This window comes from Chelmon rostratus, chromosome 7, assembly GCF_017976325.1.
Source record: "Chelmon rostratus isolate fCheRos1 chromosome 7, fCheRos1.pri, whole genome shotgun sequence".
In the NCBI taxonomy this organism is placed as follows: domain Eukaryota; kingdom Metazoa; phylum Chordata; class Actinopteri; order Chaetodontiformes; family Chaetodontidae; genus Chelmon; species Chelmon rostratus.
Window position 1 is genome coordinate 20262973 of NC_055664.1, and position 24759 is coordinate 20287731.

The 24759-nt window shown below is 41.4% G+C and overlaps 1 protein-coding gene across 1 annotated transcript in view; it reads right to left on the minus strand.

Moving 5' to 3' along the window:
- lrfn1 (leucine rich repeat and fibronectin type III domain containing 1) overlaps positions 1-24759 on the minus strand; it is a 45658-nt gene that overhangs the window by 11254 nt on the left and 9645 nt on the right. The window contains exon 2 of the mRNA XM_041941146.1: positions 11575-11690. The gene's annotated coding sequence lies outside the window, so the exon portion shown is untranslated. The remainder of the gene's footprint in view (positions 1-11574; positions 11691-24759) is intronic.

A 24759-nucleotide genomic window follows, 5' to 3' on the forward strand; every position in this document is an offset into this window, starting at 1 on the left:
CATTAGTGGCAGCCCTGGATTGCAGTCAAAGCAGCTGAAGCTAAAGTATACTTTGAATGTGACATTGACGACAGTGACTGAATACAAACAATGCCAGAGAGTGTCCTTTACTCAGAAAAACATCTGCTCAGAGCCGGAGCGCTGCGAGGATACTTTCTGGACATGACATTGTCAGGGAACCGTAAACGCCAATTAGACGGCGCAGGCAGTGAACTGCTTGCTGCCCTTGTGCGACTCTTGTCAGGATGCTGGCATAATTATTGACAGGCCGAGTTCATTGGAGTCAGCTCCGTCTCCGCCAGTGGACGCCTGAACCGAGGCTCCGCCGCCCCGGGGATTTCTGGTCGCATCTCATCAAGGGGGATGGGGGGTATCGTCGTAAACAGGAGACGCATTTGCATATTATAATTATGTCGGCATGCGAAGCCGGTCTTCTCAATTACGTCCCATTTAAAACTTTCAAAGAAGAAGAACTGAGGAGCACAAACTATTGTGGCTCCATAAAATGTAATTGTACGAGCTTCCCTAAGCAACACTGAGAACATTAGGGTTGCATTTGTGCTGCGTAAGTATCGTCGCGCACGTCACTTGTTGATTGAACACTTAGCTGATTGATTGTTAGCCTTTATGTGCTGCTCTACCTGTTCTTTTTAATTTGAAAACCCTCCCCCAGACATAAGCAACCCTAAATAGCTGCTGCTGCTGCTGCAGCTACAAATTACTGCAATATGTTTTTAAAAATAAGACTTTCTAAAGTTTAAACAACAAACTACTTCTCAAACACGCAGCCTTGAATGTCAGCTGCTAACTGGTGAGTAACAAGTGTTCGAACAAAAAGGAAATAACATGGAAAGAACTGGAGGACGTACCAGCAACAACTGCTACACAGTCTCAGAGAGGCTGAGCAAATTTACTGCAATTCACCTGCTGATGAACTTTCTCAATCAATCAATCGATTGTTCCATCTATAAAGTATTAAAAAAGTGAAAAATAATAATTTTTCAGAGCCTTAAGTATTTGTATTGTTTGTTTTGCGTGAACATTAGTCCTAAAAACACCCAATTTACCATCACAGAAGATAAAGAAAACCAGAAGGTATTCACATAAAGCATTTTGGCTTCATCAAATGATTAAAATAATTGATTGATTTTCATTGTCTGCCTCCTGATCTCACCATTCTTCTAATTCCAATCTTTCCATCAGACGTTCTTCACAAACAATCGTATGACGTAACGCTCCATACATCAGAGCACTCAAACAATCATAGGGGAGCTGATTTACATGAAGGACAAGAGAGGGCTTTTTTCTGCGTGAAGTGATTGTTTCCCGCTTTTTAAGTCTCACAGCCACACATGCAACATTTCTGCACTGAGTCTTTCCTGATTACTGTACATCCACTGAATTATTCACTAAAACAGCCTCATTAATCACAAGCACCATTTGATGCATAATAGAATTATTAGACATGGTGTTGTCCCAGTCAATCCACTTGATGCACAAATTGCCTCCACAACTGAGCTAAAAAACCCCCTCTGATTGGATTCCATCTGCTAGCAGTCATGATTAATAGAATAAATAGGACAATGCGCTGCCCTCCATTTACAATGGCCACTTGCCTCTTTTAGATCTGCTGCGAGAGTTTTTGCAGAGGTTCACACTCAGAGGTGAAGGTGGCCTTTTGAAGTTCACACTTTATTCACACTGTAGGGCTCAGACAGGAAGTATGATAAAGATGAACTTTACTGTTTGGTGTTTAATAATATCAATGGTGGAAGTATGAAGATCTTTGACTAAATTAAAAGTAGGAATGCCACAAAATACAAATACTCAAGTAAAAGTCCAGAATTCAAAATACCACTTAAAAATGAAACTATTATTGGGACTAATGCAGCTCTGTCAGTGTTAGATTATTACACATTATTCTACTGGATTATTATCATTATTGATGCTGCAACATGTAAGATGCTTGAATTTATTGTATGAACATTGTATTTCATAAGCTCATTATATAGTACATAATTTAATATATATAAGTGTATAATTTCCCACAAAAATTTAGTCGAAGTCAACTTTATTGTCAACACCATATGTGCAGGACGTACAGAGGGATCTGATAATGTTGCTCACAGTGGAGCACAAAAGCAGCATGAAGCTCTTTTAGCTTGAAGCAAGTACAGTACTTCAGTAAACCTACTTCCCGTCACTGAATGATATGAACAACCAGCAAATGAAGCATAAAACACGACACATATTTTCTTTACCGACTCAAACACGCTGACTGTGCATCTTTAATTGAAACATCTCAACAACACGCAGCGTGGCTGCTGCTCTTTCCTTCACGTAGCAGCTTCACTGACACCTTCCCAGAGACTGCCGAAGTACACGCGACATATTTGTCCAAAATAAAAAAGAAAAGCACAGACAAACAAGGCGCGATAAAAGCGGGAGCTGCAAGCAAACAATACGAAGACAGACAGTGATTCTGAGTGACACGCAGCTTATGGGATTTCTATTTCAGGGCTTAGTTATTTTGAAATCCAGCTACAAGTATTGGCGACTTACAAGCCCAGCATGATTGTCTTGTCTATATGTTGCGTCTGCTTGCCTTCCCATGTGATGACAGTTTTGTTATTTCCTCATTGTTTGTCCTCGACACATATCTATTTATTCACCGACTTGCTGTTTTATTTTAATCTTGTCGTCTCGTCCCTTAGCATAGCGGCTCCATGCCCTGCTCGCTCTGTGCAAACGAGCTGAATATACGCTCTGAATTGGTGCCTTGCGGTGCCACTTTGCGCTACAGCGATGCAGAGGAATCCAGACTTAGTTTCAAATCCTCCTCCAAAGGTTCCTATACTGTATTGATCCCGCTCTGTATGTACCCTTGCAGGGCATTATGTATGCCTGTTATGTACTCCGCTGCCTCAGTAGACTACAGTGAAGAGCCGATTTACACTGCGGAGAGAAAATGTATCAAACGGCTGAACTTTTTGAACCTTTCCCTGTTGAAATGCACTGCATTCACTTCTACAAGGCAGCCACTGATCTATCATTAATATGAGCTTTTGTCATGTATTAAAGCTGGATTACTAACCGGCTTGTTCCATAACAAAGGAACCGTGTCTGAAGCAAACAATGTCCACCATCTGTTAATCACACAACAGAATCACAAACAATGAATTCCTTTAAATCAATTTCAATGAGGCAAAGATTTTGGATTTTCTTCCAACACACACACACACACACACACACACACACACAGTATGATAGACAAATTGAGTTTTTTCCATGGACGACAAAGCTACTGAGATTGACTGAAATTGAATCGTCTCAACAACTATTGGATGGATTGCCATGAAATTAGGTACTGATATCAATCTTTCATGTATCCAGTGAAATATCTCATTTACACGTTGGATTGGGACAAAATTGGGACTTTATGTCTAGCGCCACCATGAGGTCGACATTTATGACTTCGAGTGAAAACTATTGGATGGATTGCAATGAAACTGCGTAATAACTTTTGTGTGACTTTTCATTTAGCAATATGTTGCTTTGTGACCAAATACCTGCAGAACTTCTGCAATTTCCCTGCTTGGGATAAATAAAGTATATCTATCTATCTATCTATCTATCTATCTATCTATCTATCTAACAACACTCCCATCAGCCTGTGCTGTACTTGGTGTTCAGTGCTAATTAACATGCTAAACAAAGATGATGAACATGGTAAACATTATACCTGCTAAACATCAGCATGTTAGCATTGTCATTGTGAGCATACAAGCGTGTGACGATGTTAGCATTTAGCTCATAGCACCACAGTGGCTAATTGCAGCCTCACTGAGCTGCTAGCATGGCTAATTCTTAGTCCTCTTAAACTAGTGCACTGTGCTGCTACCCAACCAACCATATCCTACTAAAGGCAGATGGTCCCATTCGTCATTTTGTTCCTTGAGTCAAATACAAAGTAAATATCCAACGTCTACCTTCTCCTTTACAACTACTCTATCATTTATATAGCAAAAACAATTGAGATTTATTACTAATGGGATCCGCGTAAATACATTTATTGTGAAAACGGGATGAAGTAATGAGAAACTCACACAGCTCTAATTGATATAGAAGACAGTGGCCCCAATTCACTCGAGGCTGTAATGCTCATGAGTGTGTGTTACAACCTCAGAACAGACAGCTATAACTGCATGTGATTCACTCAGCGCACACAAATAATAGAGCTTCAATTTGACACACTTCATAGGAAAGCCTGTGTAAAGCAGGTTTAGGCAGAACTTTTGTCAAACATATATTGTGGGTATTATATTCATATATACTGCAGGCCGTCTGAGCTTCACTAATCCTGTCTCCGCTTCACATAAAGCACCTTGCAATGTCAATGCATGCACGGTGGCAGTGGGGCAGTAAATACACATAAGGTGTGGATTTATCTACAATTGGCTTTGTACCAAGACAATGAAGTGAATTAAAGTGCACACTGGCTGTTTCCCACAACATCATTTCATCACCAAGAGCCAGTCATTATGTCCCTTTGGTTGTTTACTGTGACTCTTCCAAAAACAAACCAAAAAACAAACATACCAAAAAAACCCTGAATTCAGTGCACTAGTTGCTTTTATAACACTGTCAGTACTGGATTAGCATTTGCATATGTGCATTTCTTCATTTGCATGTTTTGTATCATCCTGATCTTGTTTCAGTTTTTGTTTGGGCTGCACCATGAAGAACTGGCATCATGCTGGTCTTTTCTTATGAACTCTTTAAATGTAATCCTCAAAGGATCATTTCAGCCTGCAGCATTTACCATGAATGTGACTATTGTGGCCTTAAGTAGATGCCTATGCAGCTATGCATAATGGACGTTCCAGGCTTCTACTTTCTGTGTTTAATTGTAGTCGGCCTCAGAGATGAGCATTTGAAATGATTCATGTCTATTTGGAAAGATGTGGGAGGTTTGTGCAGCTTGCCCCGATATGTGATGTTTTGCACAAATGCTCCTTTTCCCAAATCTCTACAACAGAGGTGGCTGGTGCAGAGTTAGCATGATCCATAGAGCCACATGCATGGGAAATATGCAAAGCTGAAATAACTCAAATAACCCTTAAACTGCCCTACTACCCTGCGGAGATTTTCCTTTTATCATTTAAGTTTGCCCATCCTCCAAAATGCCAAGAATTAGCTTAATTAAACAAATGGGTCCGCACAACATGCATGATAACAATTAATTGTTTGTGTGTGGATGTGTTGAAAGAAATTAATTATGACCCATGTCTGCATTTTCTCTCTACAAGCAATACCTGCCACGTTCAAACAGACGGCACGATTAAAAAGTCTGATATTCTTGAGCGAATTCAATCATTATTTGTCATTTGTGCCTCCAATTATAGCTATTTGGGGAAATCAGGGCAACGCATAAAATCCATGACATAGCTGTATAATTAGCAATTATGTGAATGAAATGTTTAGGCTGCAGACAAGCTCACGCCACACTTCGTGAGTCCCTCGTCACGAACCTGTCAGGCCTGTTATTTGAAACTGAAAGGCATATTTAGCCATCTCGTCAGACATATAATTATTATTTTTATCTACATTCATTTTTTTTTTCATTTTACGTTCTCTATAATGGAAAGTCAGCGTTGATAAACTGCTGTGTAGAATTTTTGATGTCTTACAAGCTTGCCAAAGGAAATAAAAATGATTACAACTTGAACCTGCAGCCTCGTCTTCACATACTCTAGCTGCTGCCTTCGCGTCACAGTTTTTTTAACCTTGGAAATTTATTGGCTGTAAATAAAATACAACAAAAAAGGTTGCGATCTATTGACTGAAATAATTGCGCTGGTCGACGTTGATGCACAGGAAACATTAAATACTGCACATGTAGTGACTTCACCTCCAGCGAGAAGAAGTTCATTATGAGTCCTTGTGCTTGTGGCTGTACCATAAATAATTAGTTCCCAACCTATTTGATGGAGGTGGCATTATCAGAAATTGCTCTTTATTGTCTGTCTGTAGTTAATTAGTAAATTTGATAAATTAGCCGCTGAACCAAATTGCAGTCCAAAAGCTATCAAGTTAGGAACAAATTAAGCCTGAAAAATGAGGACATCAGAGAACATTTGGTGGGATTGAGGTGAAAGTGTTTTTTTGGTGTTGTTCCCTTTTATTGGGGAAAACGTGAATTTAATTCAAAATCCGACATCGAGCAATTTCTACATTCCACGTCTCCCAAATGGGCGCTGCTGCCACGTTCGATGCAGACGCCTGCACGCTTCAGAAGAATGGTTTGCAAATGAAACCGCTGCCTTGGATTTGAATGAACGCTCGAAGACGATTTTCTGATCACATCCCGGGCTTGATGTGTGATCTGAAACAGGGAGGGCAGCGCAGCAGCTCGTCTATTTTTGTCTCTCGGTTTGATCCTCGGCCCTGGCCCTTTCTTCCGGAGACTGCTTATTTTCTCTGTGTTTGCGTGGGCGTTCTCCAGGTGCGTGACCTTTCATCTAAATGAATTGCGAGAGAAATGAACATATCACTCGCTAATTGGTGGAATACATAACAAAAAGCATCGGCGTTTGGAATTAGTTTCTTATTTGCTTCATGTACTCTGACTAATAGTTTTCATATGCTGCTGGAGACGGCTTCTGGGAATGAACTGAGAGTAATGCAGCCATAAAGCATGCGATACCAATACCGAGTATGACTGGGATAGTTTCAAACACTACATTTCTATAATTCACTCCCCGCCCTAAGACAGACTATAATCTTGGACAGCAGGGCAACTTGCTCAGTGCCATTATTGCACTTTAATATAGCTCTGTCCACGCCACTTGTCCATAATACTACACCCAAGCAAGCTCATTGTGCTGCCAGGACCACTTATAACATCCCTGCCTCATCCGCAGCTCCTCCTCCTCCTCACTCTCCTCTGCCTATGAGCCAATGCAAATTACAGTAACAGCTTGGACGTGAGTATAATCTCAAGTGGTGTGAGCTGGGCTCCATGGCGAGGCATGCAGGCAGATGGAAGCAGAGACTCTGCCAGGCCTCTTTAGGGGCTCCCACTCTTTCTCCAGCATGCTAGACAATGGAGGAGCTGTGGCTCATAACCAGCTACTCGTCTGCCACTATCACGCGGCCTACTCCCATACGCTGTGTTTGGTAAATGATATGAAAGGAAGGGGGCTCCTGTCACGGCCTCGTTCCGACCGATGCACAGATACTGAAATGGATACCGGCCATGTTATACCGTGAAACACCTACAGAGCAGAATGTGGAGACTTGAGGAAAAATGTTCAGACGTTCACATTTACAATGAAAGAGGGGTAAGGGGAGCACAGCAGGTGTGTTTCTGTTCATGTCCCGGCACAGCAGGTGGTAAAGGCATTGATCTGATATACAGAAATAGCCCTTTAAATAAACATCCTTTTGTATTTGCATAAAAGACTATAATCAAATTCAGTGATAATTTATTTTAGCACCTTAAGAGAAAAGCTTCGAGTCTCTTAAAAAAAGCACCATAATAGAATATTCATACAACATACACGGCGCAGCATAATTAGCTTTAGCCTAGTTGAGGTATGTTGTAAGTCTGTGTTTCCTCAGGGGAAAAAATAATTTATTTTCACTATCTAAATAGGTTTTCCTCATGCCTGAGCACACTTCTGTCTGTATCACAGAACTCTTAATAAGTCCAGTAACGTCTGTCTCCGATCGCCGCGAACAAGACAGACGACTTTGTCCTGCTCTGTGATTCGGGATGATCTCCGCGAAATGAAATGACGAATTTATAAACTGTGAGTAGAAAACTTTTCCGTGGTTACGGATGCCTTTTTAGGTTAAAAGCTTGCCTCTTTGAATTCAAGCAGTGCAGCAAAAGTTGCATCAAAATGTAATGCACCTTTTATTTTGAATGAATGAGCTCCGGGCTTTACACTTGCATGACAACACAGATGAGAGGTTCTCTGTTTTGCCGCTCGGGGAGACAGGCTTGCTTCTGCACACAAACACTGTTTGTGCTATTCTTGGCCATTACTGTAAATGGATTCTTAAACTCCGTCGTGTTTCTGGTAACTACTAAGGATAAATGCAATAAGGTTGCACCTCCACACGTCATTAACCATGGCTCTGAATTTTTAATTGCATAACGCTGCTCCGAGACAAGCGTATGTGCTTCGGATGAGTTCAAACAATGCCCTCCCTCCTGTACATATACATAACAACAAACAGTACAAAAGAGTATGATGTGTGAAGAAATCAATAGACTGTGAGTCAGCTGTGTGTCAAGATGAGGCTGTTTAAGTGACTCAGTTTTCAATGTGTTTGCCAACCCTGAGTGCATCTGCACGAACAAAAAGATATTTGACTGTGAGAGAGAAAGAGAGAGACAGCACCAAGACGCTGAGCACACCTCCCCTGGAGCTACGCATCTATTGTATCTGACTTGTGCTCGCACGCACGCACGCACGCACGCACGCACGCACGCACGCACGCAGGTGTGTTTGATTTTGCCATATTTTCCTCCGCCATTGTTTGAAACCGCTTCAGCTGCACCGCTTCAAATCCACAGGGCCCTTGTTATTCTGGGACGCGGATGACGCGGGGTGGATATCTTAATTTCTGCGGATGATTAGAGCTGTGGTAACAGGAATCAGGTACAGATGATGGCTTAACACGGCAGCGTGCTGCAAACCTCAAGAATACCCTGAGCTGCTACTCAATGCTGCCTGTCACTGCCTTCAATACTTGGTATTCCAGGAAACACTGACTGCAAGACTCAGATTACTTTGACAAGACAGGCAGACCACAGAATACAAGGCAGGGGAGGGGAGGCGCATATGCACACTGCCGCCACTGGAATTTTGAATATGTGAGGGTAATAACTTGACCTCCTCCTCACTCTCCCGTCGATCCCTGATTAAAGACCTGCATTCACTATCTACTTACAGAGCACAGTTTTCTCCGTTGTAGAACCATCATTTTGCACAAGCAGAGATGAACTGGTGGGGAATCCTGTTGTTCCGCCTCTTATCGCCCTCAAACTTGACAACCAGGATTAAACTACACTCGAAAGAACAGCTGGGCGAAGATGTCCAAAGAATACATATGGGCGCAAATTGCTTTTGCTTGACAGGGAAGTGTGAATTCAATTCTCTCAAAAAGGATTAATCTAAAGACGGGAATTATTTTCTTTTTCAGGACAGACACAGAACAGGATGTCTCACGGTGCACAAAATATGCAGAGTTATGCAGGGTGCAGGGCTGTTGTAGATGCTGCTTGTTAGGCGACGAGGGGGAGGGGGAACACTGAAGGGAACAGCGGTTATGTTCAATTCCGTAACACAAGATGGCTAATTAGCATTGCCCTGCCATTCCCTTTGAACTAGAGGAGGACAAGTGGGAGCCATCATATTTCTTTGTTCTCAGCACTGTGTGATGCCCTCCTGACCGCAGAAACCACAGGGGTTCTGACGGGTCAGAGGTAGGCAAAATAAGCTCACCTCCCCACCCACCCCCCGCTCACTGAACTCCCCCAGGGGAACTGCTCAGACCTCTTCCTAAAACTAAGCCCTCAGCAAAGTACTCTTACTGGCAGCAGGCTGGATCAGATATAGCGCCTAGATGTGGTGCAATGACATTTTCAGGATGCAAACCTACGCTGAGTACAGCAGACAGATGTTAAGGGGATACAGGGACCTACTGCACTTCAGATGCACACAATTATTCTCGGCTGACTGCCCTCTGAAGATGCAGCACAGATCATTAACTCTATCCTCTCGTGTAGCAGGTTTTAATTAATGGTTTCATGCTATATAATGTATGATTGAAACATGAAACTGAGTTTATGTACTGCTGCAGCGTTCTCAACAGCATTTTATGGCTCGTTTCAGGTTAGTTAGAGATGCAGTGAATTACACTACGACTCCAGATTGGACCTTTTTGTACCACACATGGGTCAAATAATTGGAAATATAATGCATATTTAGGCCAGTCAAAAGGTGCTTGATGCCAGGCTTTGCCTTTTACTTTATGTTTAGTACTTTAGAAGTATACACTAGACAGTTGGGTCTGCAGAGAAGATCATTGGTGCCAATCTGCCCAACCTCCAGTGCTTGTACGCCTCCTAATTCAGGGAAATGGGCAGGTAAAATCACACCTCACACCCTGGACATAACCTGTTCCAACATCAGCCCTCTGGCAGGTGATACAGAGGTCAGCGCACCAAAGCAGACATGCACACAAGGGCAGAATTTGCACTGCGAATGGAGGTTTTCATTACTTAAATCTCTCTGGACAGTCAGTTCTTACTGTCCAGTAGTCAAATTTAAGATGAGAAAACAGAACAGATGATAAAAATGGCGACAGGTTCAAAGCAATAAGTTTAAACAAACAGCAGTGAGCAGTCGAGCAGGTGCCTGGTGGCTTTATTTGCCCCGTGTTTTGCCTCTCAGGCTAAATATATGTTCCTCTACCTTATTGTTTGAGGTTGTGGGGGCTGTATGCAGTCTGAGAGAAAGATTGCAGGCACTGCTTAAGGCTGGAAAAAGGACTACTACCTCCTCTCCAAGTTTGGAGGATAAAAGGTTGTTCATTGTTGTTGTGAAACAACCATTATTCTGGAAAACATTGTAGCCTGTATTACATACAGTAATTAATTGTTGCAGTGACATAAACGTATACAGAAAATGCTTTTTTTGGGAGGGCTGAAGAACCTCTCACGTCTTTGTGTTGCTGCACTTCTAAAACCAAACCGACACAGTTTCCTTTCGCCCTCTTGAACAGCAAAATCAGACGCGTGCTGTCGGGTACATTAAGCCTGTAAAATCAAAACATTTACTATTCTTACAAATAATGTACATGACAGGCTTATATACAGATTGTGCAACAACATGTACATATTATCCATTACTGTCAAACGTAAATCTATGCAGACTGTATATACTGTCCATAAAGCACCTAATGTAGGCATATAAAGTTACTTACTACATTAGTCATGCAATATTTATGCTGCACACTCCCACACACTGTTTGTAACCCTGCACTGTATGTTGTCGTCCATTTGTTGTTTATATACAGCATGCATTTCTCATACCTACTTGTCTGTACATAATAGCCATAGTTTCATGTTTGCTGATCTCTGTTTAGGTTGTTTCGATGCACAGTAAACGTAGTGTTCTCTGCACTGTGAACACTGAGAACATTGAGAGGTGCTGGAAACCTGAGCCTGCCTAAACATACCTGGCCTATAAAGCTGAGTCTGATTTGCAAACTCCACCCATATGGCTGTTTAAACTGTGTACAACAAATGCTGCTGCTGCAAGAACGAAAGAGCATCTGCAAATTTGACCCAGTTCTGCTCCGCACCTGTAGTTTCCGTAGTCTTTTCTGAAATAAATCCCCAGAGGTATCTACATAGTGCTGCAGCTTCAATCTGCTGATGCACCACTGCTAGCACAACAGTTTCGGCGTAGTTACAGCAGAGCTGCCCCAGCTAAAGGTGGAGCTGCAACTGCTCACAGTCAGTATGCAGTGACTCGGAAAACACGACAATCTCACCAGATATCAAGCCCTGTTCTCCATCGCGGGTTTCATATCAGCATCCCGATCAGCTGGCGGTCAGAGAGTCAGAGCTGAGGCAGGCGACTCCCACCGGCGTCACAGCGAAACACCACCTGGAGGACGAGAGGCGTGTTTAGCCATTTTGTTGGAATTAGGACGTGTTAGAGCCATTTTGGGATGTTTGTCATTCACGTCTAGACACTATTCTGAAGGAGGCAACATTCCTCAGCACACAAGAGAAGCAGTCATACATTCATAATCTCATTGACTGAGCTTGCTCCTTTTTCCACTTGGCAGCTTTGGGTGCGATATGAACGCTGATCTGATTATGAAACAACAGGAAAGAAGCATAAGCAGCAGGAGAGGCACCAGAAAAACAGAGTTGGAGATACCATGACTATGAATGTGTGTCCTGTCATTAATATTTCACTGCATCATTGTAGCTAAAGGAGAACAAAGTGTAAAGGGGAGCATAATGAAAAATTTATCATATTTTGACACAGCTGTGGAATTTATCTGCGCAAAACAAAGAACGGGCGAGTCTTCTCTGCTCGTGATGAGATTTTTGACTGAGAAAATAAGGTGATTTATGCGTCGGAATAATTACCGCATGCCTTAACATACAGCTATTGCCATTATTCGCACATATTTCATAAAGACGGATGAGGATAAGGGTTCCTTACTCACTTAAGGGGCTATTTTTACAGCAAAATTTTTCTTCCATTCTTACTTTTTTTTCCCTCCCCCCTCAAACAGGAGAGAGGAGACTGTCAAGGTCACAAGCCTTCAGTTTCTCACTTGTCCCTAAAATTCAAAACAAGCTACATGACAAGTCGCAGCTCTGCCTGCAGAACAGGAGCACGCAACCCAAGAGAGATTACCATATCGCTCGCATTTGTCTGCAGAGAGCCTTCATGCATTAAAAGACACAATTCTCCACTCAGGTTCCTCTTCCAGCTCTACTGTACATCAATTTGTATTCAGAGGGGGACTTTAGGCTTGTCACCTTCAGCTATTCATCCAGCCAATGAAGTATTTATGACGCAAGCTTTTGCTTTTTTGATAAGTCATTCCAGTCCTTTTTAATTCATCTCGCGCTTGAGTCAGTGCTGTCATGTCAAGAGTTTAAGAAATGAAGGCGAGAAACAAAGTAAGAGTGTAGGTGTCATGAGTTTCACAGTCTATCATTTCACAGTCTATCATGCCATGCATATTAACTGCTTCCACTCGTGTGTATGGCGGCGCTGCTGCCCACTCCAACAGCCAGTTTGACAGGGAAGCGGTGTGACTGCAATGTGACACTGAGCAACCACTGGGAGGTGCATAAAGTTGTAAATGTGCTTCGAACATAAAGTCCTTCAGCCGTCCACAATGGTCTAACAGCTGATTTTTCGGTTTTATCTTGGTTTCCAAGCATCAAATCATCACCTGGCCCAGTGTGATAAGTCCGGTGTCAGCCCAGGACAAGTCGGCCTCACTTAATCTCCAACATGGCTCCCCTTCACTGTATCAAACACTCCACTTCCCTGCTCCATTTTGCTCTCGCAGCCACACAATCTCACCTCTCTGTTTCTCTCTCCTTTTCTCTCCAGGCCCTTACATGAAGCGAAAAGAAGGAACAAAAATTTCCTCAGTGCCGAGCAACTTTGGCCAAAGGACATACTCCGTCAAGTCATTATCCATCACGGTGATTCCCTCCTATCAGGGCAAGACAAAGACAGTTGTTAGGGAGACACTCATCCTGCTGCGCTGCCAGCTTTGTTACTTAAAATACTCCGGGATGACAACAGCAGCAGCTGAGACTTTTTACCTCGCTACGGTTATCTCCTGTCTGTCAATTCACACGGAAAGGACTTGATGTGTGTGGCATACAGGAAAATGAAATACCGCTCCGGTTGCAGGAACGATTAAACATCTTTTTTTTTTGGCCATCTTTTTCTCAAAAAACAGCCTTAACCTTGAAATTCATCACATGCTCACTGAAATATGAGCAACACTAGCAGCAATATGTGTTTCATGGGCTGAGTCTTAGGTTGTAAATAGTCACAAATGTACATGCAGTGAAAGCATTACCTGTCCATATATGACAGCTAGCTTGCTAGGCAATAGTGGAGGCAGGGGAATGCTATTTCTAAATTATGTTTATCTTTGAAAACTCAGTCTACAGCAAGCATAAGGAAAAGCAGACCAGAGCAATATTGATTTATCTAAAGATTGGAATATAATACAGTTGTTATTTTATACCTGTTGTCTAGGCACACAAGATTACAGTTTACACATTTAGAAGACAATGTCAGAATTATCTTTCTACTGGCTGAAACAGAAGGGGGATTTTTCCTTCTTAGATATCAGCTCTGCAAAAGCAGCAAAAGAAAAAAAAAAACCTTCAGGCATCTCATTACATCACATCCTGCTGACCATCTAGGGAGACAAAAACAAGCCTTGGAGCTTCAATCAATTATAGATCTGAGTAAATGCATTCATACTGGATATGGTCGCCTTTCTTTGTGCTCCGCTCCGCAGATATCGACAGAGGCGATGGCAATTCCTGAGCTTACCAGCCGATAAGCGAGGACCCCAAGCATTTAATAGATGGCAGAATTATGGGAAATTAATACCACAGTGGGCATGTGAGGAGGTGTTTGTGTATTTATTACAGGCTTTAATTATTTTTAAATTGCCCAATTGGAGTAAAGGTTTTGGTTAGAATTAAAATTTTCAGCAAGGGCCTCCCTTCCTTCACTGCAGTGATCATGGCGCCTGTGATGAAGACATGCTATAAAGCAGCCGCAGCTGTAACACGCTTATTAAAGGACATTCTCAATGTCATCATGACTCAGCAGCGGACTGACAGAGCCACTCGTTCGGGAGGACAGCGATGCTGTTCGGAGGTGTAGAGTAGCCTGATAGCTGTCATAACTGTGAGGTCAAACTCAACCTCAGCAGATCTAAGAAACCGAATGCCGTCAGACCATTCCTCTTTTCCCCTGGCTTTACAGTAATTTACTCTTCATGTCAGCACTTTGATTAATGGCGTGACTCACACACTGGATCATACAGGCTCCACAGCAATGTATCAATCATAGTGCTGTATGTATTCATTGCTTAGCCTAATTACACCTATCTAATAGGGGTGTGTGAACAGCAATGCCCTGAAACTGTGACCATATTGAAAATATGTCACTAACTGTGGACCTAATGCTTTGCATCACATCACATACATGCAGTTTATTCAGTGGATGCAGAATTCCAGGAATCAGCTGGGGACCAACCCACAAATGTGCGGTGATTATTGAGGAAGAGCAGCTGTTCTTGTCTGAGCCGCTTCCACCAATCTAAAACCACCTTCAGACTCTGATGAGCGCTCCGCTCCCACTGGCCCGGCTCAAACCAAAGCTGAGCTCTTTACTTGCAATGAGACAAAAACAGTTTCAAGGAAAATTGCTCGCAGGAGCAGTTTGATTGAATACTTAGCTTTTTATTAGCTTTTACAAACCTTTGGCATTAGAGGTCAAGGAAAGATGAATAGTGTGTGTATGTGTGTTCTTCAGCCAATCAATACTCATGAATTCGGTGCTGCTAGAGGGCAAAGTTACCAAAAGAAGGTCTGCAACTGCAGGAGCAGGTTGGGATCAAAAAACCCATTTTCAGAGATAATTAGAACTTGTTGTACAACCGTGATCTTAAAAAGTTCAGATTCGGTGTAAAACCCCAATAAAACCACCTTTTGCAAACTGTGTTTTGTTCCTGAGCCCATGCATGTATCATGTATTACTATGCATTATGACTCCATTAGACAAGGCTGCTGGATCACATGTTGAGGTCCGCTGTAATGCATTAGCTGAAGGCTCACATCAGACTTCATCCAGTCACATCGACACGGGTCGAGTTACAGATCTGAACAAGCAATTGGATTTTGCTCATATTACGATAAGATCCCCCAATCCAGATGTGGAAGTGGTCTCTTTGCACCGTGAACTCTCTAATGCAGTTCAACCACAATGCAACTGGCCAGCTAGTGATTATTTACATTATCGATTAATCTGCTAATTGTTTTTTTTTTCAGTTAATCAATTAATTTTTGGGGTCTAAAACAGCAAATTTCTTAGAGGTCGAACATTCAAGAATCAAAATACATTAAAAATGTAAGGATATAATATAGAATTTATTTATTTATAAGCAGTATATAAATGCTTATACAACAAACTTCTTTCCTGATGCTCCACTTGCGAGCTTGTTTTTGCTCTGTGAAAGATCTTCGATATCAATTTGGCTCCAGTTAAATTAGAATACTTCGGGTAAGAACTGGACATGTTTTTATGATACGATCAGCCAAAATCTTGTAAAACCTCATAGTAGGTCATAGCTTACTAAACATCAAACATCCTAATATGTTATTAATCCAAAGCAACTGGCGAGTGATGAATCATTTAATCTAAGATTGCAGGGAGTCGATATGAATAATAAAGTTAATTTTGCCTTTGAGAGTGTGGGCATTTGTGTGTGGTGCCACGAATTAAAAAGCAAGAGTGTGAAGTGCATCAGAAGTCCTTTTTGCTCCTTTCAGAGACAAATTGCAAAGTAAGACATCAAGTTAATTCTTAGAATTTTAACCTGAACTTAAGGTCCACTTACTTTACTTTACCTATGTCACATGATCTTCACCTTTAGGCCTTCTTGTTATGTACATGATGCAGCTATAAAAGCTAGTGTGTTATACCAGGGGATACTTTCACATCCTCACCCCTCCTGTGATAAATCAGTGTCTCAGTGTTTGCTGAAAAAAAAAAAAAAAAATCAAGATATATTTTCCCCTAAGAACAAATTGCTCACTTGGATTAGAGTTCACATTTTCCTAATTCCCATTTTTGCAATGCGGTTCCACCAATTTCGTATGTAATCCTTCCACAGGCGGGTTTGTAAATCTTTAACGCAGTGTGTGCAGGTTTTGGCACCGTCATCAGACTGCAGGGCGCAGTTCATGGACGTTTTTGGCAGCCTGACATGTTCGTGTCACATCAACAGGACAAAACATCACGAGGTAAACATGGGATTCATATGGAGTCCCACTGCTCAAGCAGCTCTTATTAAAACCTAAAACAATAATTCATCGAACGATTGTTTTTGTTGCGCTGCGTTCTGGACCTGAATATTCACAGCTCGTGATGAAGAATGGTACAAATTTAGATCACCCTGTGACTGTTTAAAAACAGCCCAATGTGGTATTGCTGTCTGCACGTCTCATGCCATTAGCATGCGCCATCACAGTCAGTAATAGTGACACTTTGATCATCCTGTGCCGCTATAATAAGAAAAGACAGGTCTGATATACTAAATGAAGGTTTTACAACTACCTCTCCTGCCCCATTGAGCTTTAACCTGAGAAAATGCAAATCAGCTTCATGAAAACCGTGTGATTTCATGGTTCACTGACTGCTACATAAGCATATGGTCTGTAGTCTCCGGGAGAACGCATCATAGAAGAAGGGGTTTACATATGAATCTTACTTTAATCCGTAGCTGTTCATTTTGCAATCATTCAGTCATATTTAGTGCACTGCACGTGACTGTGTGCAGCATTTTGCTCTTTACCATCGTTTCAAAACTGAGCTGAATTCTAGCAACTTTTTCCACACGGCTATATTACGCCATCAGCATTTACAGTGTGCGATAAAGACATGGTCCTCTGTTCACAAATCCAAGCATGAAGATTACAAGGGCTTAGTACGACGAGTATTAGCATACTATGCTGTTACATACAAGCCTCTAAGCAGGGTTGTGAAAGAGTCATAGCGCTGCCTTTAGCTGGTTGAAATTTTATACAATATAACTGAATCCCAAAAAAAAGCTGCAATAAAGTAATCGTTCCTTCGTTGTATAATCCCTACATAGAGATCAATGATTCTAAAGGGGGTTCTGAGCAGGGCGCAAAATGAACTTTTTTGTCCACCGGCCAAATGGCTAGTGACATTTAAATTTCACCAGCCACTCAGTAGATTAGCATTGGGGGGTTTTTTTTGGCTGGTGAGTGAAGCCACTTGCATATTTTACCAGCATTTGGACGCCGGCTGGCGCTAATTTCGTGCCCTGACTCCGAGTCAACAATTTTGAAGGCTGAGGAGAGAAAAAACAGGAGGTTTCATTATTTTTACTATCCCCTCTCACTCAATAAAGCGGGAGGGAAAAAACGTTTTACAGAGCCCCAAGCACGAGCGTAATTTGCTAAATGAATGTGACAACTTGTCCGTAAACAAGACCTGGAACTAACGATGAATCATACTGGCTAGCCACATATTTCTCCTTATTTACCGCCTGCAAATAATGTCAGAGTTGGGCCCGCGTGTCACCAGAGCTGTCACTTTGACAGGTTGTGGAGGTGGCGGCGCAGCAACAAAACGGGTTAAAAAAAAACAAAACAACTGCTCTTCATTTCCTTCCCCTTGTGAAAGCATCCCAATTCTCTCTGGTAAACACTTGGGCTTCTGTAATTTGTGTTTCATTCCTGAATTTATTGGTAACTGTAACAGGATTTGTCTGTCAAGGCGAGACTCGAGATGAAGAGACCAAACGGGGGGAGAGGTTTGATAAGATTGTTTCCAATATGTCAAAGGAGAAATATGAAGAGCTTATCTGATTTCCTCAGCTGGCTCTCATTTCACTGCTGCCGAATCCCAAAAATTTCATTCATTTCATTGGTCTCATTGTCTTTCCTATAACGCAGATGAAATGAATTAAGCAGCAGCATAAGAGCACCGAAGGTTCAATCACGTTAGGGGCAGAGTTTGAGTTGTGCTTCTGCAGACCATTTCATTTCACCTGTACTTTGTCATTCACAAATAAATCACTATGATTTACATGTTAAACAGTGGCACACTGTTTCATACATCACACTGACTGCATTTATCACTAGTTATTAGTTCTTCCTGCCTGCTTTAGCTTCTGTCCTGTGTGTTTCCTGTATCCTGACATTACTAAAGCAAACAGAAAGTATTCGGTCAGAACCAACTCGTCTGGAGTCACAGGGGGAGCTCAAAGCATGAGCTTTAACTTAATGCATGATCGTCTGACTTTATCTCTAGTGCCATCGTATCTTATCTTATCTTATCTTATCTTAACATCAGTTCAAAAATGTTTTAAACCTGCAAAACTAAAGACATTCCCATCAGCCTCAGCTGATACGTATCATACCTGCTAATCATCACCATGTTATCACTGTCGTTTTAACCATGTTCGCATGCTAGCATTAGCATTTAGCTCAGCCTCAAGAGCAGCCTCACAGAGCAGCTAGCATAGCTTAGCATTCACACTAGTTGCAACTAATGTTAATGTTAATCTCTTCACTTAAGTCTAATGTAATGCATGCTCCGCTGCGCCAGTCAACTAAAAAAGTTTCACCCCTTGTCTCCTGGTGCAACTCTGTCTCCCAGAAATTACATGTATAAAGCACATATTGGCAAATATGTTCTGAAGGAAACATATTGCTACCGCTTAGATAACGTTTTCATGAGCATAATGAGGAGAACGATGCTAATTGGCATATCTGGCAAGTCGATTAATGCATCTGCAAAACCTGACTACACGTCTAATTTGTTCTTGCAGCAACTAAAGCGTGATTTACCTCCTTTCCTGTTTATGTTTGGGCAGTCATGGCACTTGGTTAGGGCGAGGGAAAGATCGCGTTCTGGGTTCAAAAAGGCAGCAATGACTTTAAGCACAAGAGACAGCGTGTTTACCTTCTCACTATTCAACTGAAACCCCAATCTGTCTGGAACCTGAAGTGCTTCTGGTGCCCAAATCTAACCACACACGGGGATGCAAACCCCTGACTCCGACGCATTGCACTCCCCCAACAACTGACAAAATGTGCTACCTCACTGAACAAAATGCTACCTGTGAGCATAATCCAGGCTGAATCCCATGAATGCAGTTGTGAAACTGTTCACAAGATAGAGAAAGAAAAAAAAAGAAAGAAAAAAGAAAACCCTTAATTTGCACTGTGTCTCTTGTGCCCAACTTCCTTGCTTCCTCACAAATACATGAGCACATTTTGCCGTGTGAGTTGTTGACACAGAACTTAAGATAAAAATAAAAAACTTCTAGGAGGTTACTACAAAGTCTCACTGAGCGTCTTAGAAGTGGAAAAAAACTCCCCAGTTTCCTAAAACAAAAACTGAGAACCACCAGCCTCAGCACATCAACTATTAATCACATCTGAAGCTTTGTGCTTAAAAGTGAAACACTCATAACACCTGGCTGCCCTGTACGGTCCCTGAACTGCACAATCAAAGGGAGCTTTCACACTAAAACATAAATAAGGGTGAAGAGGGAAGTTAATTAAGAATTCAGCAGTTTATTTCACAGTAATCTTAATTTCTGTTTCGCTGTCGTGTCCAACCTCTGGAGCAGACAGCACACTACTGTTAACTCAGTGTTAATCCACTAAAATCAGGATGTGGATTTTCATCAGTAAATGTTCAATATGCTTCTCTTTAAAACACAATAATTCACATTAAGTGTGCACATTTGGAAAAGACAGAATTGAAAGTCAATTTCCACCAGTCCTTTATCATAATGCATGCCCGACGCTGGTTGCCATGTTTTTGAGTCCATGCAGTTGGGCACATTTATCTCTGTATGTATTATTGATGTACTTGGGAGATAATGTTACAACAAGGTCTTCGGGATCCATCCGGCTCAGATGGATAGCTGTTTTTTCATGACTCTCAGTGAGTCCTCTTGGTGCATTTGACAGTTGTAAACATATGTATACCGCTGGCTTGGCTGAGCCAGCCATCTATAATGGATATGGAGTCGTATGGAGTGGAGCAAGTCACCTCTGGTGAGATACTGGGACTCTATAAAACGTTAAAATCGGCCTCTCAAAATATGCTCTGTATTTCCATGAATAATATCCAGAGCTTAGGCTGTGAAATGTCAATCGCTCTCTGCCAGGCCTTCAGAGATTCTATCGTGCAATGGGAAAATATGTCTTTCTTAAATGTATGTAACTTTGGAGATCTTCTCCACCTTGGGGTGCAGTCAGTATTTAATAACCTGGACTAAATCTTCTTCAAAACCTCAAGATGTGCAGTGTGCTGCAGCTGACAATACAGCCGTTTTTCATACAAACTGTGTATTTCTCCGGGGATTTGGAAAAAAGAGACTCCCCAAACTGCTGCCTTCTAGGAATAATAATGCACAGAGCAGCAAAAGCTGGGCTTTAAGATGTTCCACGGCACATGCACGGGTTTCCCAGAGCTCCCCTCGTTGCTGTTTGTGCTTGTGATTGCTCCGTTTGAACCCTTTTTGATCTCAGTGAGGCAGCTGACACCACAGACCAGGTCATCCTGCTTGAAAGTCTTGAAAAAGGGTTTATGTCACACAGTTATTGGCCTTCAAACGGTCCAGACATGACGTGCTGATCATTTCCTGCTGCTGCTGGAGGTGGTGCAACATCTCAATCCTGATTTCATGTTTGGTGTTTTCCCATGAATTGAGTTTAGGTGCTGCTAAACAGCAGTTAATTGAGGAAGGCCTCAATTAACTGCTCTTTATCAGCACAAAAGCTTGAAAGTTTTCAGGAAGTTTTGATTTTATTTTTTTAATTCCTAAAGAAAGCCAATTACAAATGTTCAAAAACGTTGCCAACAGTATGATTAATCTATTAAACTAGTGTAAATGAATGAAAGGTCATTACCTCCAACCTCTGACTCTTTCTCATATTTTTCAGGCCACACTGATTTCCGCTCTATTTAAATCTACTCTGCCTCTGCATGGTAATGATATCGGATGATCCAACTCGGTTATTCATTTGCAAACACGGTATCTATTCCCCCAGTGCACACCCACTAGTTCCAGCCTTTAAAAACCATTGATATCATGTTTAAAAATGTTCGCAATAAGAAAGACGTTCATATTCAGTCAGTAATGAAATTATTAGGACTGAATCCCCTGTCAAATTACACCAGCCGGTTCACCTTAATGATTGGCTTGCAGATATAAAGTACTCTCCCCAAACTTCCTGCGTGTTAATGATAATGAATCTAGGTTTGCTGAATTCCACCCACTCGGCTGTATTAATCTGATTCAACAAAGGAACAGAAAATCTGCAGCCTTTCTAGAAACTCCTGTTTCGTCTGTGCGTCAGGATCTGGCGGCTTTTCTTGCTCAGATCTTTTTCTGAGATGAGGATGTAAGGGCTGTTCCCTATTGCTTCCTCCAGTGAAAGTACTGATAAAAATATGGACTTTCCCAACCTTGAGAGAATTATCCATGCTTTTATTTAATCTCATTTTCATCACCACGTCTATTAGCACAAGTTGGGTATCTGAAGTCAGGCCAAGTAAGAGCCAGGATCATATTAACCTTAATTTGGTGAATTTGTAGTGGGGGTTCCTTAGTTGTGCTACCGATTTGTGATTTTTCCCCTCAAGGCTCCCCGATTATGAAACTTAGTGGAGGAGCTAGGGTTTAAAAATTATCAACACCATTTAAAATATCTCTAAAAATTTCAGACAGGCATGTTGTACACAATTAGCTTCTACTTTATCCTGACCTTCTTATTTGACCTCGTCTTAATTAATTTCCTTAAATAACACTTTCTGACTATTTTATTGACTCGCATTGATTGTGTTAATGATTGTATCGTATTATTTATGCTGTATTTGGGCTTGGCTGTAGCATGAGGCAGAATGGATTATTGATTAAGGCTGTTCAATCCATGCGACACAATCCAATCCAAGTATCCCAGAGCAAGGACCTCAAGCCTTGCATAGTAGCTCCGCCGCCATCAGTGTGTGAGCGCGTGTGTGACTGGGTGAACGAGGGTGGTTTAATTTGTGTCCAAAACAGTAACACATCATGTTATTTTCATTATCAATTAACCTGTCCTATCAATTAACCCTGACACTATCAGTGATGGAATGTGTACATTTACTCAAGTACTGTACAATTTTGAGGTATTTGTACTTTATTTAAGCATTTTATGCTATATCGACATTTCAGAGGCAAAATACTGTACTTTTTACTGCCCTAAAATTTCTTATCTTTAGTTACTTTGCAGATTGAAATTATTTATTCAAAAGTAGTTAAAGTAACTAAAATGAGCTCCACCTTTACCAGCTGCAACAATAAAGTGATGATGAACACATTAATGCAGTAATTACTAGAATCCTGTGATATATATTATTCTGAAATGGACCATTCACCATAATGAGTACTTTTCCTTTTCGTACTTCATGTATGTTTTGATGTTAGCATGCACACTGAGATTCTGCAGACAAGTTATTCTGAATGATGCAGATGCAGTCATATCAGTTCCTGCAAAACTGAGAACGAGTTACTTGCTTTGACCTAATTTTGCAGTTGGAAAGTTTGATTGCGTTTGACTTGGTTGGGGGAATGAAACCTGCAGCTTGACTTTATTGTATTTTTGCTTTGTTTATTATTGCAGTTTTGCACAAAAAATGTTCTTAAAATACCTCTAATTCAAATGATTGCTATTGCTTATTGCTTCAAATTATGCTGTAATATAAATATTAGGCGAAACTGTCCAGCCACAATTTGTACTGTTAACTGTTTTTTTCTTTGGTCTATAAAATGTAAAAAAAATGTGAAAAATACACATTTCAACAACAAACAACATTTCAGAGAGCCTAAACTGATATCTTCAAATGTCTTGTTTTGTTTGACAGACAAAAAAACCCAAAACATTCAAGTTACAATGACACAAAAAAGCAGAAAATCTTCATGTTTGAAAAATGACACAAGAGGACGTTTAACTTTTTTTTCTTCTTAAATAAATAATTAATAATCAAAACTGTTTACAACCAATTTTCAGTGGGCTGCATGTTTTTGCAGATTATGTATCACCTTGCCACTTTTCTTCCACAAAGAATTACCACAACAAACGTCTGTATACATTTGCTTGCATCTTACTCTTACATTGACTGAACACTACTTTAAACCCCTCGGTTAAGCTGCAGCTTATTCAAGTTTAAGGGAAGATGTTAAAGGTAATGCTGTGCATCTTAAACAGACATTAGGCGCTAAATCATATGTAACATCCCACTTATCTAGAAGTCCTTCATTTTTGCAGTTTGGGAGCTGCTATTCTTCCTCCAGCCATTGAAGTTTGCAGCTTCATAAACATTCAGGAGGAAAAGATGTTGTGGGAGGTGTGCGATTTGGTTTAATTGGAAAGTGAATCCCATTTTCTTTTGTGCTGTACATGCTACGATCATTTAAGAGTTTAAATCTTCCTTAAATGCTCGACCAAGTCCTGAAATATTCGAGACTACTCATAAAGAATGTAGTCTCATTGTAATCTCTCATCTCGAATTACATTATTTCATGCTTTTGCCACTGATTTAGATGATGTATGACAATCTGACTCTGACTTTCTGCATCTGGCTTATGTGGGTTTGTGGTGTCTTGTAAGCCAATGCTGTGTGGGAACAGTTGTATGCATGAGAGAATAATAAAAACCTCACTTACTCATTCATTGCTGTCAAATGTTTTTAAAAACAGCGCCCCTCTTGAAGCTGCTATATAATGCCATGCTAGCGGGGAAGCCCACACATAGACTTGCAGTGCTGCAGACTAGTGCGTGACTGCGAAACAGAGCCCGACGATCAGCCCCGTCCACTGGGAGAAAAGTCAGAAAGCAATGCCTCGGAGTGATGATGAGTAAAATATGTGGATGGTGCAGTGAACCGCCTCGTGCATGTCACCTGCTGTAATGGCATTCGCTTGATTAATTGAAGTTAACATGTCTGGTTCTCGAAGCTTAAACACTCGCGTTTTTCCGTGCATATCTGATGAAAGGTCAGCTCCCTGCAATTTATGTGCCAAAAGGAGAGGACACAGGGGAGCAAACACAGGCTGGGGATTTAATCAGAGCGCCACCCTGATGCTGAAACCCGGTTCTGTGCTTCATGATGACATGCACATCCGAATACGGGCAATGGTGCATGACTAATGATCTCTGACTGTGACAAAGAAACTCCACTCGTAATCTCGTGTCAAGTTTTGTTGACAAATGTGTTGTTAAGAAAGACAACGCTGATTAACACGCGGACTTGAGGTCATTTCAGTTTCGCTGTACAGTGGCTTAAAAGCAGGTTTCGGCATGAATAATGACACGATATTTACTCATTATCCCGCTCCAATCTTCACACAGGG